This window comes from Leptonychotes weddellii, chromosome 10, assembly GCF_054177405.1.
Source record: "Leptonychotes weddellii isolate Sample4059 chromosome 10, ASM5417740v2, whole genome shotgun sequence".
In the NCBI taxonomy this organism is placed as follows: domain Eukaryota; kingdom Metazoa; phylum Chordata; class Mammalia; order Carnivora; family Phocidae; genus Leptonychotes; species Leptonychotes weddellii.
In genome coordinates, this window is record NC_138378.1 from 1,750,683 (window position 1) to 1,758,271 (window position 7,589).

A 7,589-nucleotide genomic window follows, 5' to 3' on the forward strand; every position below is an offset into this window, starting at 1 on the left:
GGCCTGGCTGCTGGCGGGTGGACTTACTCCGCCTGGAATGGGGGCACGCGTGTCTAGAAGGGGGGGCAGCCTCCTCAGATCCAGGGATTGGAGCCGAGGTGCTGGAAACAGGTGCCCTGGGACTCTCCCCCCAAGTTTTTACTGCCCCCCGAGGACCGCCCGCCTTGAAAAGACATGGCTGTGAGTGGGACGTCAGCCGAAACGGAGGCCGGGAGGAACCCATCACCATGATTCACTCTTTTAACTGAAATCCCACTTTCTCTTTATCCTCAATTGCAGGAGGGCTGTGCATTCCTGGGGGGCGCCGGGGCGGTGTGATCATGCCACGGGAAAGAAGTGGCCGGCAGACAGGTTTGTCCGGTGACTCGAGGGGACTGCACATGGGAGGCCGCGGCAGGGACTGGGGAGGAAGGGTGTGAAGCAAACCCCATCCACAGAGAGGCCCGCGTAATAGCTGACCGCAGCGTCTCTAGAAAGCTGGAGGCTCGACCTTCTTCCCAAGGGCTCCTCCCCTCCCTGCCCCTTGAAGCCTTCAGATCTCTGGTCAGTCCCACCTCCACAAGCAACCCTCCCTGCCTGCCCTGCTCCAAGTCGCTCTATTCACTCGCCTCTTGTCGAACTGTCTCTAAACACTCACTACCACCTGGACTGTGTGCTGCCTTCTTTACGGCCCGCTTCCCCTCGGCCGGTGCCTAACGCCGCGCACCCAGCACCTGGGAGAGCTCCCCAGGCAGTAGGTGCTCCGGAAAGGCACGGGGAGCGGGAGGGTGAACAGGGTTGCAGAGACCCCCCCGCCTCCCCCCGCTGGTCCCCAGAGACCCACTCTGTGACTCAGAGTGGCAGGGGCCTTCCCCGAGCTGACGCCTCAGTCCACTCCTGCTGGTGTTTCTCTTTTCTCTCTGGTTCACTGGGGTGACTGCCCGGCATCGGGCCCCACCCTGAGCACTTGAGCGTGCCTTGCCTCCCTGACCCCTGCGACAGCCCCAGAAGAGACGGTGCCAACCCCACTTTAGATGAAGACACTGAGGGTCAGGGAGGTGGAGCCGGGCTGTGAATCCAGAGCCACCAGCTCTAACCCCCCTCCCCTTGGTCTCCACTAGACAACACCTGGGCTCTCTGGGACACCGGGAGAAGGAGAACCAACGCCGGGTTTCGGGGATCCTGGGAAGGCTTTGTGGAAGACGCAGAGTTTCCAGGGTGGCATTTCCGTGGTGCCACACCCAGTTAGCAGACATGGGTCTCTGGACCTGTGCTCAGCAGGACCAACAGTGAGGAGCCTGAGGGCCCCCCAGGTAGGATGGCCAGAGTGTGTCCTCTGGCTGGAGGAACACGTGGCCACGACTCCCCCGTGGCACCGCCCTTCCTGGTCGAAGGGCCCCCAGGAGCACTGAAGTCTCCATCCCGGAGCAAATGTGCCCCGTGTCCATACACATTCTCAGGCAGCAGGTGGTCAATGTGCTGGTAGCTTCGGAGTGGGAGTCCCTCAGCCCCTGGAGGACATTTGCTACCACTGCCTTGAGTCCCTGATTCCTATTCGGAGCCAGGGTCCATGCCTTGGGCATCTCGGCACCCCATTTCCTGAACTGTGTGCCCTAACTCTGCTGACTCCTGCCAGGGTGCTGAGCAGCCTTCCTCCTCCTCTGCATGAGCAGGGGAAAGCTGTGGAGCTCAAGGACTCAGGGTTCCCACGAGCATCTAAGGGACTTTCGGTCTGTTTGCCAAGCACACTGACCTGAGTGCTCACTGCACTTCTGCCATGCAGCCCAGGGAGCCCTGTCTCCCCCACCCCCAGCTGGCGTCTGCAGAGAAAGTGGGCTCTGCCTCTGGTCCGAGAGGACTGGGTGCGGGGAAAGGGTCGTGCTGGGCCACTGGAAGGCAGAGCCGTCACCCCCCCAAACCTGTGAGAGTGGCCAGGGCAGAAGCAAGGTGCCCCTCTCATCCAGGAGTGTGTCAGCACTGGGGGTGCTTCCTTGGGGCTCCTGGAGCCCACGCCCACCCCAGGGGCTTTTCCACAGAACATGCTTGGTGGGCAAGCACTCACTTGCTAGCCTTCTCGATGGGAGGCTCACGGGCTACCTGGAAGCCAGGCTGGTGTTTCCTCAAAAGTGAAAGAGTCACCACAGGACCCAGCAATTCCACTGGGCAAACCCCCCAGAGACCCGAAGACAGGCGGTCAGAGAATGCTTGGACACGGACGGCCACAGCAGCACTATTCCCCGTGGCTGAAGGTGGCCCTGATCCCGCTGTCCGTACGTGGATGAAAAGATGAACAAGATGTGGCCCATTCACACGACGGAATATCGTTTGGCTATAAGAAGAAATGATGTGCTGATTCCCTCTGTAATGTGGATGAACCTCACAAACGTGACGCTCCGTGGAGAAGCCAGGCACAGGAGTGTCATTCCACTCACACGGAATGTCCTGAATAGGCGAATCCCTAGAGACAGAAAGTGGATTCGTGGTTCCAGGGGCTGGAGGAGGGGCGTGGGGGCTGAGTGCTTATAGGATGACAGAACTTTCTGGAACTACTACGTGGAAGTGATGGTTACACGACGTTGTGAATGTACTCAATGCCATCAAGAGTAAATTTTACGTTGTGTGTATTTTACCACCATAAAAGAAGAGGGGGTAGGCCACAGAAGCCATTATTCAGAAGGTTCTAGAACAGCTTCCTGATCTATGTACAAGTCCCAAACCTCTGGACACAGGTGGCCTTTGAGCAAGCCGGGGGAGGCAGCCTGGGGCCCTCACACAAGCCAACCTGCTGGGAACCTGGGTGTCCCCTTTCCTCACTGTGGAAACCTCCTGTTTGCTAATTAAGGACCAGGGAGGCAGCATGGCCTGTGTCACCTGCTGCGCCGCTGGCTGTGGGGACCCGATGGGTTGGTGATGAGGACCCAGATTCTGGCTTGGCATCTCTTGGATGTAAGGCAGAAAGGGGTAGCTCTGCCTTATCCCTCCAGGGGCTGGGTGATAAAACCCACAAACACTCCTGGGGAGCTTGGAGGACCCCCCTTTTAGACCAGAACTTAGCAACCTCAGCACTGGATCATTCTGTATTGTGGGGGGACGTCCTGGGCATTTAGGGTGCTGAGCAGCGTCCTTGGCTTCTGCCCACTAGATGCCGGTAACCACCCCCCGGCCGAGGCGTGACAACTAAATGTGTCTACAGACATAGCCCAGTGTCTCCGGGGGAAAGATTCACCCCTCCTTGAGAACTCCTGATTTAGCTCATTTTGCATGAGGCCGTCCCAACCCTGAGCTCACCTGGCTCTGCCTGGAGGGGAAGAAGGAAGGGCCCAGAAGCACCTCCTTTCTCATGTTACTCGGGGACCCTGATGAGCTGGAGGTGAGGACGGGAGCTATCCCAAAGCCACCTCCAGAGGCCGGTGGTCTCAGTGGTCCCCCTTTCCTGGTCACTCCAAAGACAAGGGAAACAAGCAGGTGGAGCCCACACATGCAGACCTGCTCCTATTCCTTAGAAAACCCAAGTGAGCAGGTTCTGCACCCTGACCCCAGCCAATTAAAGGGAACCCCCCACCATTCTAACAGTTTCCCTTCCCTTTCTGCCCCAGCTCACAAGCTCTGCATGCTGGCGGCCCATCATCCCGCAAACACCTTATTCAGAATTAAATGCATCCTCTTATGCTTCTTCCTACTTACCCATCCATGGTCTTTATTTCAGGGAGGCAATTTTGCAGTTCAGGGAGGATTTAATTTGCTCAGATCAAGTAAACACAAACGTCTGGCTGATGCCAGGCTCCAAGCCTCCCTGGCAGGTGGGGGCTGGCCTTGGCACTTGAAGCTTTGCTCTGGGCGGAGCTGGCAGGACCTGCTGCTCAGCACCCCGCCCCAAGGACCCCTCTCTGGAGAACCTTCTGTGGGCTTCTTCTCTGGGGGCTGCTGGGGGCTCTGGGCAGTGAAGTCTCCAGTTCCAGCTCTATGACTGGCCCTTGGCCCCAGGCCGTGGGAACTTGCTCCCTGCTTCAGGGCTCTCGGGCTATGAGAATCTAGTGCTGGCTGGGAGGAGGTGGCAGAGATTATCAACAAAGGTCTTCTTGCCCTGAATCTGACGCCAACCCAGGTCGGCTTCCTGGACTTGCTGCCCATCCTACATTCTGTTCCCCGGCCTCTGTGGATGCCCTACCAGGTCCTCTCCCCTCAGCTTTGACCACACATCCCCTCCTTCATGCCTCCCAGACACACACCTCAGAGATGTACCCTAGGTGGGAGCACACTACAGGTCCGGAGAAGTTCCACAGGAGGGACATCTGCTTCACTCTGGTCAACCCAGCATCTGCCAAAGCAATCTGACCAGTCAACATCCTGCTGACCCCATCAAAATAGCCATTATCATACCATGGTTGCTCTGGAGGACATACTTTGGGAAAAGCCCTTGTGAAATAAGCTTTCATTAAAAAATGGTCTATTAAAAATCAGCACAATGCAGTCTTAAACAAATGTAAATGTGTTTTTCCTTGTTCACGTTTTCAAGTTATCTGATTCTCTCAAATAGCTGAGAATTGCTTGTACTGCTACTTTTCATAAGCTATTGTAAAAAATCAAATTTTTGTGCTGGCAGTTGTGCATAAAATGGAAAGGTAGACCAATTCCTTTTCCTCTAGACAGTAATAAGAAGAGCCACAGAAATGGTGCCTTGTTTATCCTGTTTATTACTTATGGTGATGCTGATGATGATGGTGTTGATGGTGATGATGATGGTGATGATGGTATTGATGGTGATGATGATGGTGTTGATGATGATGATGATGGTGATGATGACGATGATGTTGGTGATGATGGTATTGATGGTGAGGATGGTGATGGTGTTGATGATGATGATGATGTTGGTGATGATGGTGATGGTGTTGATGGTAATGATGATGATGACGGTGATCATGATGTTGGTGATGGAGATGGTGGTGGTGATGATGATGGTGGTGATGGAGACGGTGATACTGATGATCATGATGATAGTAAAGGTGTGTTTGAGAACCAAGTGGGCAGCTGACAATGTAATGGAGATGCCACAGAACTAGCTGGGTAAGAGTCAACTTTGGGCTCAGACCACTTGGGTTTAAATGCTATTTTCTACCTTCTGATCTTGGGTGAATTACTTAACTTCTCAGTCTCAGTTTCCCCATTGGTAAAATAGAGATACATATAGTACCTACCTCCAAAGTTTGGGTGAGTTTTAAAGAGGTCTTGTATGTGAAGCATGTAGATAATGACTTATCCACAGTAAGTGCTCAGTAGAATTCTTATGAGTGAACCTGGTGTTGAGGAGAGAGTCAGAGGCTGGACCTATAACTTTTTAATGTTGTGTCATCATATAGAGAGTTTTGGGGTAAGTCATGGGGTAAAGGAATAAATGAGGGAGGAAAGAAAAGGATTCACCAACTCTAGGATCTGCAAGTCAAGTGAGAAAAATCAGCTGTTATGCCATAAACTCAAACATTAACTGTGGCTGTTGGATATGAAAATGGCCAAGGTGTTCCAGGAGAGGGTAGGGCTTGGAGAAACCCAACTTTTAAACATCCTGCTTGAAGAAGTCTTGTGGTTAAGCTGCCTACACTCAGAAGATTTAACTCCATCTTGTGATTTTAGGGGGATTAGGCCTTTTCTTTTAAGGTATGCGGCCCCAGTGTTCTCACACAACATAATGTTTCCTTGACAAGCATAAGTGGGAAGAAGACTGTAGATCAAAGAACCTTCAAATGAAAGGACTCTTTTCCCCTTCTAAATATCCCTACAATTGGATTAAATCTGACCTGGATCTCTTGTCTGGCACTGGCTTACTATTTCTTATCAAGACCTTTTTTCTCCCAAGTTTTCATGCTGGTTAATTCCAAATAAAATAACGAGGTCAGTATTAGAAATATGAACACGTGCGCACACAGGCTCTCATAACAGAGGCAGATAGCTCAGCGTTGGGAAGAAAATAATGGGCCTTCTGCTTCCTTAGGTAAGACCTGTGGCTCTATAATGATATTCCCCAGGAGTCTCTCTGTTTTAATTCCATCCTGCCTCTCTACCATCATCAACTCACTTAATGCACACTGTGGGGTCAGGGGGGAAGGAGACCATCTTTTCTGCATTCTTATCCATCTCTGTAAGATTCAACAGCCACTACTCATTTCAAGCCATACCAGTTACCCATGAGTCCAGCTACCCCCCACAACCAGCATTTAGCAGTGGAGATGGCTTTGCAGAGCCATGCTTGATGGGACCACCCTGAGGGCAAAGGAAAGCTGGCATGGAAGAGAGCCACCATCTTAGAGCTATGGAGGACAATGGGACTCTCTCCCTGGGGGCGCTATTGCTCCAGATATTTGGTGGAAAATTATAACAAAAAAAAAAAAAAAAAAGAAAGAAAGAAGCTGATGTGTTTGACTATGGCAAACAGAATAATGGTCCTTAGAGACTTGCCTTCTTCCAGCAATTTCTTCCCTACCTTACAGACATCATCTCTTGAAATCTTCTCAATAAAATACACTTTTTACACCTAAGAAAGCTGGCCCACAACATGGCTTTACTGCAGATTATTTATTGATTGAGCCATGCTTTGGTAGAAAATGTACTTAGTGGAGAAAAGCATGCCTTATTTTTTAAAGACTTTACATGAACTGGTAACATAAATGTGTTACATGCATTTATTCTTTGCTGCCAAATATTTCAGTGGACATCAAGGGAGTTAGCAACTCAACTGAGTACAGAACACACAAATTCACGGTGAAGGTATCGTATCGGCAATGATAAGCATGGGTTTGGGAAGCAAATAGTTCTGGGTTCCAACCTTCACCCTGCCACATGTTAGTGCACCTTTGGATAAGTCTGACCTTCCTAACTTAGTCTCCTCATCTATAAAGGGATGGTGACACCTACTGCCTAAAAATTGTCAAGAGGATCAAAACAAAGATGCTTATAACTTAGAAGACTCATACAAAGTGCTCAAGATATGGTGGTTGCAATTTTCGCTTCCTCTATGACCTTCATCATTGTTACCATCACCATCAAGTTCATCATCACCTTCATCACTGTCACCATCACCACCAGCATCATAGTACGAGGCGCTTACTTGCCTAAAAGGAGGGACAGCAAGAGACACAATAAATATGTCACCTAACCACGCTGAAAAAACTAATGAAACCCAGAAATAGACGTATCCAAGAGGACTTGTGGGGCAACTCAGAGCATCTGAATATTTTCAGAGCTTCAGACTTCACACTTCTCAAGGACTCTAGACATTCTGTCTGCTATCACAAGAGATGGATGTGTAACCCTTCTGTGATGAGTTAGAATTTTCTTTATTTCGTACCTGGAGGCCAGCATGTTTGCAACTAGGAGAGTGCCAGGTGCTCCAGAGGAGGAATTCCCCAGGTGCTCGGGTGGCGAGTTCAGCCAACTGGACAGGATGCCTGGCGGCTCTTGCTCACTTCAACAGGGCCTCCTACAAGCGGCAGTGGCCCCAGAATATGTCCTTAGATCTAGCAGGAGGCCCTGTGGGCTGGGGTCCAAGGCCAGGATGCTCACCCACTAACACCTGCCTGGTGACCTGGGCAAGTCTGCTCACCTTGCTGGCCCTTCAT